This window comes from Mirounga leonina, unplaced genomic scaffold (assembly GCF_011800145.1).
Source record: "Mirounga leonina isolate KUSES-001 unplaced genomic scaffold, KU_Mleo_1.0 Mir_94, whole genome shotgun sequence".
In the NCBI taxonomy this organism is placed as follows: domain Eukaryota; kingdom Metazoa; phylum Chordata; class Mammalia; order Carnivora; family Phocidae; genus Mirounga; species Mirounga leonina.
In genome coordinates, this window is record NW_023270855.1 from 31,992,659 (window position 1) to 32,005,882 (window position 13,224).

At 43.0% G+C, this 13,224-nt stretch overlaps 1 protein-coding gene across 4 annotated transcripts in view; it reads left to right on the plus strand.

The window, feature by feature from the left end:
* FHIT (fragile histidine triad diadenosine triphosphatase) overlaps window positions 1–13,224 on the plus strand; it is a 1,481,620-nt gene that overhangs the window by 1,440,612 nt on the left and 27,784 nt on the right. The gene's annotated exons all lie outside the window — the stretch shown is intronic.

Consider the following 13,224-nt stretch of genomic DNA (forward strand, 5'->3'; position numbering starts at 1 on the left):
TAAGTAAGAGAGGCCCTAATATCTGGTCCTCCCACTGTGCTGTTCTGCTCTGTTCTGTTCTGTTCAAAATCTAGATTCGGGACACTCCTATTAGATTTCATCGAGGCTCATTTTTAGTAGAGAAACATGCCAAGGCTTTTAGTCTAAGACTACAGAAAAGATACCCACAGCTCACTTAATCTCCCTGGGTCTTTGTTTCCTATTCTGTAAAATGGGGACAAGAATATTATGCCTCTGCCTACCCCAAAGTTGATCCAATGAGATTCTGCATGCAGAAGTGCTTTAATTTAGACACCTGAACTGAGTCCCCATTCTTTAGCAGACTTGGATGCTGTTCCATGAGAGAGGGCATGCAGCTTTAGGGAGTGGGCCCTGGAGTCCCAGCCACCTGTGAGCTATAAGGTCACATCTCTGATCTCAACTTCCTAACCTGAAAATGGAGAAGACAGCGCCAGGGCTATTCAATAAGGGTTAAATGCAATTGTCTCTGTACCAACACTTGGTACCTGGCACTTAGCGCATGCTCAGTAAAAATCCATTAGTAACAACAATGTGATTATGCTATCATTGTTCTTGGGCTCCCTTCCTTTGATGTTTGCACTTCCCTAGGGCAGAAGGTCCCTGGCATTGGACCGAGAGCATCTTTCCTTTGGCCAGGGGTCCATTTTCCACAGAACAGTATTTGTTCCTTGTGATTTAGTTGTCATTTGGCTGGAGGATTAAGTCCTGAATCTGACTCCCTTAATAAGCAGATGAGTCCTCTCTCTACCCAAGACCCAAATAACTACTTGCAAAGTGAAAGAGCAATCAGCAGGGGTTTTGTTTTTTGTTTTTGTTTTGCTTCTGGAATGCCAGATATTTAGTATTTTTGAATTTTAAATTTGGCATCTGGTAGACATAGTCTGAGTAACCATGTAGGAACACTCACAGATCTTGGACTGATAACTTGGCTACTAGGCTTCAATCTAATGTCAACGAACTAGACCATTATTGCCAAAATCAAACATTAAAGAGGGAGAGGAGCAAAATAGCTTGGAAATTAATGGCTTTTTTCAACATCTTGTCTGTGTTTCCTACCCAAATAGCAATCAGCTTACTGCTTGTTGCCCCCAACATGGGAAACAGAGACAGCATCGGGCTGCAAAGCCCTTCCTGTACAGTCTTGGTCTGAGAATCAGCATGAAGAAAAGGACTAAAAGAGATAATGAAATGTAGAAAGCATGTGAAATTTATATTACCACTGCAGACATGTTTATTAAGATCCAGGCGAGTATTACTTTTGCTTCAGAAATAGGACATCAGAGGAAATTTATGGAGAGGAGAATGTTTGGATGACTATCTCACAGACATAAAGCTCTTAAGGCAGAGCAGTTTTAATTAAGAATAGCATCCTGTGTGAAGTGTTATACCCAAAATAGATCCTAGGGGGGATTCAGTGAAGGGATACATCAATTTCAGACATCTGGAATTCAGTTAATAAATAACTTCAGTGCTCTTACATAGCAAATGCTACCATGTTGTAATTCTTACGGAGTTTCTCTGAATGGGAGCTGGATTTCCATAGGGAGGGAAATTGCGGTCATCCTATGCTGTAAACTGCATGTTGCCCAAGGATGACCATGTTTGTTTTCATTCATGGTCTGCTTTGATGTTATACTGAATGACTAATTGGGTATTTACAAGGCCATCACTCAGCACAAAAGCTACGATTTTGATATCCTGCACCTAACCATATGATGAGCCCACACCCCACCCTTCCCCCCGCAGAGTTATCCATCACCCTGAATCTCGTGGTCCCATTGCTTCACTTCTTTTTTTTTTTAATTTATTTGTCAGAGAGCACAAGCAGGGGGAATGGCAGGCAGAGGGAGAAGCAGGCTCCCCGCTGAGCAGGGAGCCCGATGCAGGACTCGATCCCAGGACCCTGGGATCATGACCTGAGCCGAAGGCAAACGCTTACCCAACTGAGCCACCCAGGTGTCCTGCTTCACCTCTTTTTACATACTTTTAGGCATCTCTATGCATTTTTTAAAAGGATAGATTCTTAAGTTGTTTTTTAACTTTATAAAAAATCTTCCTGAGTATATTATCTTCTAGAAATTATTTTTCCTTCATTATATGTTAAGATCTGTCCATATGGACTGTCTCTTTCACACAATTCTTCTGATATGTGAATGTGTCAGAGTTTATTCATCTACTTTCTGAAGAATATTGGTCACTTCCAGGTTTTTGCTCTTTTAATTAGAGCTGCTTTGAACATTCTCATATATGTGAGAAAATTTTCTCTCAGGTATGTACCTGGGTGTAGTATTGGCGGGTCACAGGGTGTTGCGAATATCAGCTTTAGGAGATCATGCCAAACCATTTCCCAAAGAGGGTGCTTTAAAACATCCTCTTACCTGCACCGCCAGAGGGATCCCGAGGGTCCATATTCTCTCTAGGCCACAGAATTGCCAGATTTAAGTGTAGCTCAAATGCATCAACATTTGAAAGTGGTATTTGTATGTGAACTTGATCTCGTGCTGCGTGATCCTCAGAGCTGAAGCTAAGATATATACGTAGAGGTTGGGGAAGGGAGAGTCAGACTTAGGTGAGGGCAGATGGCTTCCTGGCACCGCCTGTCGGTCAGGGGTCCCGTTGTCTCAGGGTGGGGTAAGATCTCAAGCAGTGCACGAGTACCCCTTGGATGTTTGGACGGGAGAACTGTAAATATTGGTTTCAGACCCTGATTCTAGGAAAAAGCATTTTTCAAATATTTGTTTCTGGAACTTTAAACAGATACCTGAAATTTTAAGGAGTTACTTTAAAACATTTTGATCTTTTATCCTTTAAAAAGTGACCAAACTCCTTTAAACCCCTGAGCAGCACTGAGGTGAGATTAATTAAAAGATTAGGACTCTTAAAAGATTTTTATGGGTTTTTCATTCATGAAGTTATAACTCCCAACAATGACATTTTAAAATCAAGCCATATAAATATATATATACACTTAATTATATACACACACAGACACACACATATACACACACATATATATATATATTATATGAGTCAAACCTGGATTTTCATATATAATTTATATAAATAGTGTATCAGTAAATATAAGTATAAATCTTAGGCTTGGCCCTTTCTATAGTGCCTCTTGAGCATCTCAGTAATAAATAAATGAGAGGTTAGATGCAGAGTAGGAAGCTGAAAAAGGTAAAGGTATCTCTTTTCTAGCCTGATGCTTCCAAATAATCCCAAGCCTGACATTGCATTTTAAGTGTTCACTGTGGTGAAGCTGTATGTGTGTATGTTTACAGTTGGCTTACATCTGTTTTCTGTGCTGATTTCTGGATTATGGTCACTTTTGGAGAAATAAAATGAGAGGCTATAACAAGGAAATCTCAGTTTCTTTCAAGTATTCTGTTTTTTCTTTTAAAGGCGTTTGAAATCCTTTGTGACAAAGATCTGCTGTCACGCATGGTAAGCTTAGCGTTTCAGCTGCATCCAAGGCTTTATGTCTTCATTAAAAGAGGTTTTTAAATGAAAGAAAGGCATTCGGGAAAGGTTGGCTCCTAATTTATTTGTGCAACTCACCCGGCCAGGCTTTGAAGGGCATTGGCAGAGCTCCATCAGAAGTGAATGGGTTTGTGAATAACAGGACATGTTACTTTCAATGGGTGTGGCTTCGTAACCAGAGGCAGAATGATTATCTTGTAAAAAGAAGAAATTCATGACCAATCCTGGGGAGTGGTACATACCCTTGGAATATAGATTTTATGTTCGTCACTTTTCATCGGCCAACATGGGGGTCCCGGTGCCAGGCACCTGGCCAGATGGTGTTGGGTAGTCCTTTTAGCTCTGCCAAACATACGGTGAACGTTCAGAAAGCAGCTTGTGAGGTCAGCCTGTGTCCTTGCTGCTCTGTGGCTGTAACCACTTGTGCAAATAGCTTGCCACTCGCTTGCTTTTCTATGGAAAATTCCCTAGCAGGAGGGCCTGGTATTAAGGTGGGGTAGAGGGGTGCGGGGGGAAAAAAAAAAAAAAAAGGTGGGGTAGAGGCCCAGTAAGCAAAACTCAAGCTGCAAAGTGGCATTGCCCTATCTCAGAGGGAAACCTGGGCCCAGCTGGTCCGGCTAGCCTCTCCACCTTCAGCTCATGGAGTCTGGACTTACTACATCTTCACTTGATTAATATTCTTCTGAGCCCAGCAAAAAGTAGGTGCCCAACAAGGGTGATGTGACGGAATCATCCAATCCCTCGGCTAGCACTTGTGCTTCTAGTACTAAAGGGAAGTGGATTGGCCCCCTCTTTGGGCACTTCCTCATTCTGCTCCCATCACTGGTCTTCAGCCAGTGCACAGACCACACAGATACCTCTGTCCTTCCTCTGGGTCTGAGCATTGCTGATCCCTCTCAGCCTCCTTGTCACCTCCTCAGAGCTGTCTACCCTGCTTGCACTGTCTAATGTACTTCTGTTATTCCCTAGAATGGTAGTAACCAATTTGATTACTTCCTCATTGTCTGTCTTTTCTCCTCAAATGTAAGCCTCTCGAGGGCACTAAACCTTGTCCAGCTTGCTCACCACTGCACAGTGTAATGCAATGGGGTAGACATACTACTATTTTTTGTTGAATGATTGAAAGAGTTCTGCAGAGAATTGAGCTTCCAGTGCTTGGAGGACCTGGACCGTACAACTGCCACCCCACACACGCCTCTTTGGTTTCTCCAGCTGGGTTTTATCTTGAGGGCTTAGTTGTTGCTGCCTGCAACATTGTGACGAACAGGATTCTGAGGCCATGTCTACGGTGGTGTGTTTCTGGTTGTGTGTTTGCTTAGCTTCTTGCAGTACAGATGCTCCACGTGGGTCTCCTCAAGGAGAGCTCTGTAAGGAGACTTTAGAAAAAGAAGCCATATTGTAGCAGGAGCAAATATGAAACAAACGTTCAGGAGACTCAAAAGAAACCAGAAAATTGACCCTTGCCTGTTCTCTTTGCTCATTCTGAGTACCAAAGTTGACATCACTCTGGGAATAAAGGAGAACACTCTCGCTCAAGCACCAATATATCCAAGACATGGTGGGGGGAAGGCTACGAAACATGGCTGGCCAAAGAAATCGCTTTTTTTTTTTTTTTTTTTTTTTAGGAAATTGCTTTTTGAATAAATGCTTCCTTTTCCAAAGTTTGCTCCATCACGAAACTCCCTTTCAGAAGGAGTTTCATTTCATTTCTCGGTGAGCATGTTTCTAGAAACAGGAGGCCTGAGGAAATAAAACTGGTAGAAATCTCTAGTCCCTGTTGCTTCACCAATTTCCTGCCCATTTAAAAAGCCAGTAAAGCTCCTATATGATAGAGCCTGGGGTGAGGTGTCAGGGAGCAGCAATTATTTACTGAAAACTTGCCTGAGCTGCAACGGCCGCCTCCGAGGAGGCTCCCCAGCCTGATCCCACATTGGAGGTAGATCTCTGTTTGCAACTTCAGTTTTCTTCTCTGAGCTGCTCTATCATCTGTGCTCTCAAAAATGTTAACCGCAGGCAAGTTGCCAAGAATTTACAGAATGGATCCAAGAGTGCGCTAGGAGCCCGCAAATCATATTTCTGACCCAAACAACTACAGTTCCCCATTAGCCATGGGATGTTGGTTGAGTGATTCAAGTGTCTAGGAGACTCAAATGTTTCATCCATAAAATGGGAATGATGAACTTATATAGCCACTAAGTTGGGAGGGAAAGCAACCCTAACCAATGCTTCTTGAAAACATACTCAGTGTCAGACCCAGTAAGGAGGCACCGATGGCTGTTACTATAATTTGGTGATTTCTATCATACACATGAGAACTGGACAGGAGGCTTTCTACCAAATTAACTATTGTTGAGGGCTTATTATAATGGAAATACCAAGAACTGTTGGGTGAGCGCAATTGATTTCAATACCGACCCTTGGTAATCACTACTGCCCTCATGGGATTTTCATCTGAAATTCCTAGCCGGACTGAGGCAGAATCACTCTCATTCCTTGGGAACATGAGGCTCACTGTGGTAAGTTCTGAGGAAGATTTTAGCCCTGGGGTGTCCTAAAAATAAGTAAGTCGGGTTTGTATTTTACTCTATGCTAATGATTCTTGAATGTAATGACTCCCATATCAACACCCCCAGCAGCCCCTCAAGGTCCAGTTCCTGAGCCCTGTTCCTTGACTGCCCTGATGCCATGTTGTAAGAAAGTTCTAAATGGTGGCTGGCCAGGAGGCAGGATGGCAGATCCAGGAGGCCCTGTCTGGGGTCACCTTTCTCAAATATACATTTCAGGTTAGCCTTACTGATTACGCCTCTGACAGGAAGAGACTACTTCGTTGTTTCCATTGAAATCAACCACATAAGACCCGGAGCTGAACTCTCCCTTTGCTGAGCTGCTCCTAACAAGCTTCTGATGGAGAACTACAAATTATGATGTCTAACCAATTAAAGCGATTTTATGATAGCAGGCATGTACTTCACCAAACCTGACTGCCCATCCTGGTTTGTACAGGTGTTATAGGGTGCCTGGGATACTCTGAAGACCATTCACAGTACAGTCAATTGAGTAATAGCTGGTCCAAATTGTGACGCTGGCAAAGTCTCATTTGCTGCTTTGTCAATCGGCTTGACAATGTGATACTTTAATGTATAATTGGATAAGAAATTGGGTTCTGTTATAGTACAGTGGTTTGGCATAATTATTTTCCAGTGCTGTGATTTTTTAGTTAATAAATACTTTTGGGGGTTACAAATTCTTAAACATCAACAGGCTATACCCCTTGAAAGTAAGATGCCATTAATTAATATAAGAGCTTATTTCAGCATTTTGGCCTCATTGGCAGCACTAAAAACAAAACAAAATAAAACAAAAAACAAAAAAACTTTTGCTTTAACTCAAGCGAGTTAGGCTTAAGTCAAAGCTTGGGCAACAAATGGAATGATGAATGCTCTGTTTATTACCTGGATTTCTCTCCATTAGGGCAATAAATAGGGCTTTGGAAACTTCACAGTGAATAAGAGGGAACCAGCGGTCACTTGGTTGCACTTAGAGGTCTCACCATGTGGCCATCAGTCCAGGGTTCCAGCTCACAGAGAGAAGGGAAGCAGTTAACATATTTTTGCACAAAGAAATATTGGAAGAACTCAGGTTTCTAAGAAAACCCAAGTGGTTGCCCAAGGTTGGCAGCACAGACTTATTATTATTTTGCATCAAATGAAAGCAAGAGGGGATTCATTAGGACACCAAGAAAGGCCTAAGTGGGTGACCATCTGCTCAAGAACCAGCACGTAGAGAAATCGTGTTTGGTGTTTTGGGGAGGAAATGTGTGCTCACAGGATGCTGGCTGTGTGTGTGACAGAGGGAGGCGACATCCAGAATCATGAACTATAACTCAAGTTGATCTAAATGGTCCAGGAAGCCTTCTTGGAGAGTTTGGGAAGCATGTGACTGAGGAGAGGCACATACTGGGCAGGACAGGAGTGATTTTCATACTGGTTCAGAGCAGCTGTGAGCAGGAGAGCCAGCATCCTGTGTGCTTTACAAAGGGCCCAGAAGGAAGCTGTCAGAGAAAGGTCCGCCTGCTCCAGGGAGGCACTGAGCCCCCGTCTCTAACTGCACACGTTGCCACCAAGTCACCACCACACTGGTGCATGGGGCAGCCGAGCTTCTCTCCGTCCCCTCTCTCGTCCATGTCCATGCCTGCCCAGCTCCCATCGTTTCTGGTCTGGCTGCTGCTGGAGCCAGAATCTCTAACTCATTCTCCAGCCAGGCCACTCTACAAAAAATTATTCTAAGCTTTTAACTCCCCTGCTTCCAACCCTTTAATGTCTTCTTTGCACCAAAAATAAAATCCACATTTCTCAGCCATCCCCAAAGGCTACAACTGATCTACTATGTCCCTTGCTTTTCTAGTCACTCAACCAAGATTCCTTTTTCCTCCGTGCTCTGCACTTCTGCTCCCTCTGCGTGAAATACCCTTTCTCCCTCCTCTTTGCTTCAGGGATTTGTAGCCATTGTTCACATCTCAGCTTAACCAGCACTTCTTCGGGGAGGTCTTCCTCCCAAACCCCCTCCCTACCATTCTACTATCCCTACAGATCTCGAGGCACTGGTTGTTCTTGAGAGCTCCTGTAATATTATTTTGACTTTCAAGATCTGTTAAAACAAAATTCTGAAGCCTTCTCCAGTTTAGCCCAATAGAAACAACCATTCTAGAAGGCCCACGCGTTAGTCTCACATTTTCAGTGACTTCCCTCCCCTCAGCTGAACTTCCCACCTCTGGACCACCTTTCAAGGTTAATGCCACATTTAATCCTGTATTTCTGACACTGCTTTACTTCATCTATTTTCTAAGTCGACGCTTTACCTTAAATAAATTTACTTTAAAAGGAAATTTGAGACAACATCATAAATAGGAGATAACCCTCAAAATAAATGTGATCTAAACAAAACAATCTTATTAAATTCCAGCTAGAGTCTGGATGGCTCCTCTGTGTCCTTAGAGGTCATGCTGATCCCATGTTAAGGACATGCTAGCACTGAGACTTTCTTTCTGATTAATCAGGGGGACTGAAAGAAGACTGAAAATGCAGTAACTTTCAGTAGGATTCAAAACTGTTTGTGGCTTTGGATCATAGACTAGAGGCCATCTTCTGGGCCATTGAGATGTCTTACTCCTCTTTAAACCATGAGATGTTAAGACTTGTCAACATGGCAACTAAATTTCAGTTCTCTTGACCGCTCTGATAGATGGTCAGGCATGCCCACGTCAGGACTCTTTGGGAAAGAGGGATGCAAGCAGTTGGTGAAGCCGGCCGTGACGTAAGTTGCAGGATTTCTGGCACACACATCATGTATCTGCTGAAGCTGTTCCCATTGCCCAGAATAACCTTGTTCTTAAACTCCCATCACCATCGTTTAAGCCCAGTGCAAATCCTAACTTTGTAAAGTCAACCCAAGATCCCACCCTGGGAAGAATTACTCTCCCCCCTCAGATATTCTGAGAGCACGATGATAGAACTTGTAGCCCAGCGCAGTCCTTGTACCAGACTGACTTGTATTATATTACATATGTATAAATCGGTCTGCCCTGTAAGGTGGTGAGTCCCCAGGAGGCACAGATTTTTGGCTTCTTCATCTTTATGGCATAAGACCTAGAACAGTGCCTGGAATATATCATGTGCTCAACAAATGCTTGTTGGCTAAACTGAAAGTAGAGGCAGAGAATCAGATCTGAACAAAATTATGGATTTACTTCCCTATTCCTTGATATTATTTCCCTTTCAAGACTTTATATAAACACCTGTCTGAACAGAGCCATCACCCCATAAAAAATAGTTTAAGCTTTCTGCTCTTTATGTTGTTTTACAAAACCAGTAACAATGACATATATTAATGTACTTGATAACAATGCCCAAGTTCACATGCAGCCACTTGCTTCTTTAAGAAGCAGTATGAAATTGTTTCTCCCACCGGACCCCCACCCTTTGAAGACAATTTGGCATTTTACTACTGGTTAGTTCCGAATTCTGAAAAACATTTAAATTACGGTGAATCATTCTTCCTACTGTATTCCATTACAGAGCTATAAAAAAGTCAATAGCCAAGGCAGTTTGAGCATTACATCAGGGAATTAATCTCTACCCCACATACCTCCCGATAGCATGCTCAATGCCCAGGAAGGAGCGGAATGTCAACATCGACGCCTATCAGTACTTCAGTCAAAAATCTTGTTAACACTACCTTCCCCAAAATCATTTTCAGGCAGATAAAGTGGAATGACTGCAGATACATTTTTTTTTTTTTTAAATCTCTTTTCACAGCTGTATAGAAATAGAATGCTCTTCCAGGAGCCATCACAGACTTTACTCTGTTGAATGTGAATAAAGACTTTTTGGTTCAAATTTTTGCAAACTTTGTAACTTTGGTGAGCACTTTTCCTCTAAAGAACCAAGTGCCTGTGAAAACAGCATCAACTGTTCAACAGTTTCACTGTTGCATGGAGAGAAGGAGAGGGATGTGCTGCGATGCTGAGCATTTTCATGGCCATTTAACTTCCGTGATATAATCATCAGGAGGAATGATGGAGCACTGTAGTGTGTTGAATCCCAGACAGTCACCTGGAGGAAGCACTGTTCTTTGATGTACTACTAACAAGAAAAACACTGCCAATTAAATTATGACACGCCCCTGATTGTGGAACACACTTTGACTTCAGAGATGTGAAAAATGTGGAAAATGTGCGTGCCTGAAAACCAATGAGCTATGAGATTTAAAGGGAGCCGGGGATTTACTCTGTTTCTTGCAATAATAAGCCTTAGAGTGCACCCAGTGCTAGCCTTGAGTCTGTCCTTCCTTCGGACAGCTTGCATCTTTTCCAGGATTCACAGCTAGGCAGGTTTGGGAACAACCCAAAAGCAAGCCAAAGACTTCCTGTGGTCTTTTTCAAAGGGGTCTCCTGGACTAAGTTGCCAGATAAAAGACAGGAAGAAGTCTAGTTAAGTCTGAATTTCAATATCAAACAAATGATACTTATTAGTAAGAGTGTGTCCCAAGTACTGCATAAGATATACGAGACACTCATTTCATTTGTTTTAGTATTTTTATTCGCTAACTCTGGTGGCCATGCTGCCAGGGTAATGTGACTGCATTTGACTATTACCACATGCTTTGACTCTAGGACCTTGACCTTTACCTCTGAGGAGCCTCCATTAATACCTTTTTCACTCCTTAAAACAACTCTGAGAGTTAGGGATTATTGTAAGTCATTTTAAATCTGAAGGAGCTAAATTTCCTCCTCAGGCTTGAATGTGTCAGTCGATTCATTAGTATGGGCCTGAATTTTGACCATAGCTCTTAATCCTTTTACAGGGCATTTAAGATCCAAAAGACACATACCACTGGAGAACCATGAAGATAGGAAAGGCACTTTTACTCCCGGCCATAACATCTCTGGGGTGGTCAGTGGTCACTGTCATGGGGACAGTGTATCTAGCCTAATAATAGTTGTTTGCTGTTGCTATGACTACTCCTATGTGCCAAGCACATCGCTACTCACAACTCTTATAGCAGGGGAAAATGAGGCACAAAGAGGTCTCATTGTCAAAGTCTGGGCCTAACCTCATCTTCTTGGAGAGAGGTTGCTGGATGTTCCTTAGATAACTCCCTCTCCCCCATAACTTTTTATTATAGCACTCTGTTTCTTTACCAAACTAAGTTGACTCTCAAAAGTTCTTCAAACTAGGTCGTGCCCACCCAGCAGCAGCCCTCTCATTTGGAAATGCCCCTCTCATTCATAACTAACCATTTTGGTGTCTACTCTCCCTACCTGGGTGCCCCCTGAGGACAGTAAAGGGGTCTATCTGTTTCAGTGTTTTAACACCAAGGCTACCCCTTAGCATTGCAGAAACAGAATAAATACCTTGTGCATTAATAAGTAGTCACTGCCTTTCCCTGTGGGCAGCCTAAATTAATCTGGAGGGTTCATCTGAAGTGAACACCCCCCCAGTAAAGCTTCCTCAAGGCATGTAGCACCTTCTGGATGAATCACCATTTGAGTTCCTTAGAGTTTATCTCTGCTAGCCTGCAATAACCTGCAGCTGCCAGGTTCTTGGGTTGCCTCATGGAAGCAGAAATGTACTCCAAACGACAGTACGTTTAATTTCCGAGTCACCTGGGTGGCTCTCCTGAGACACAAGCCTTGTTCACCAGGGTTGTTCCTGGGCTCCCTATTTCTGCTGAGACTGAAAATTCATTCAAAGGATCCTGAACTAGATCAGCATCCTAGTGTTGCTGGGACAAGCCCGTGGCCCAGACACTCTGATAGAATGAGAATAGAAAAGCAGTTCTAGAGCAGGGTTTGCAAAGAAAAGCCTCTGTTCTATGGATAGGGCGACAAGCAATGGGCTTAAAGGCAAATGTAGCATTTCTCTGTACATGGGTTCTATCTATACACATATACATTTCCCCTAAATGCAGTGCTTCTCAACACGAAATGCACCTTAGAATTAGCTGAGAAGTTTGAAAAAAATCCCCAAACTCAGGCCGTCTCCAGACAAATTAAATCAGAATCCCTGGATGGACCCAGGCTATAGCGGTTTGTTTTGTTTTGTTTTGTTTTTTCAGTTCCCCAGGTGATGCCAGTGGGCACCAGCACTGAACAATGCTGTTCCAAAGAAAGCCACACGCTTCCATCTGGGACTTTCAGGAGGGAAACCTCTACATTTTAAAAACCATATACAACAGAACTTTGCAAATATGATTAGCTTTTGTTTTATTTATTTCCTACCTTGCATAAACAACTTTGAAGTGTTGGCACAACGTTGCCATCTGTAAGGCATATGACAATAACAGACGGTCGCCTAATAACCAGGGAGGCATTAACGCTCACAGGCTCTAAATTATTTGGATTCATCTGGTATGATCTGTGGTGAGGAAGCCACTTGATGCTTGATTTCTGTGCCTTTTCCATGGCAGCACCAGAAGAGGGAAGCCATATTTTCCGGGCTGTATATTAGTGTTGTCATCCTACTGAATTGTTACAAGACGGATTTATAACAGACCCAAAGCTAGTATCCAAATGAAAATTAGTTCTTGAGTAGAAAAATAGCAGTCCCGTTTGCCTTGCCTGTAGCAACTGAATCATATCTGCCTCCACAAGGAAGGAAATGACTTCTTAATGTGGTTTTCTTCCACTAAGGAGAATTAAATCTATGTGGCAAAATGTAAAACCAGAGTGCTGGCAGCCATATTATGAACAGAAGATCCATGACCCTCATCAATATATTTGTGGCCCAGTTATATGCTAATGAACCTCATTTAGGCTCAAACTTACCCCAAGTGGAAATACAGCTCAGCTAGAGAGCCAGGCTGTCGTTCCTTCACTGTTTCACCTTGTGTGTCAAAGTTTGCTCTGAACTACTGGGGAAATTTCTCCCTCTGCTGCAAGGGGCCACGCGGTTGGGGGTGGAGTGGGGGTGGGGTGGGGGATGGGGTGTCTCTGGGTTAGATTTACAGAGATTTGGGCCTGAGATAGGAGACTCCACTATGGTAGTGGAGAGACTTTTTGCTGAGGCAACAGGATATTTTTCAAAGGATCTGCCTTTTGCGGGGAATGCACCTGACGCACGGAGCGGTCTGGCAGTTCCTCTAGGATAGGTAAAATGGTAAAAATTGTTGGGAACAACTTCTGCCCCTGCCTAGCTGGGTGGTCAGTTTGACAAGCGAAGG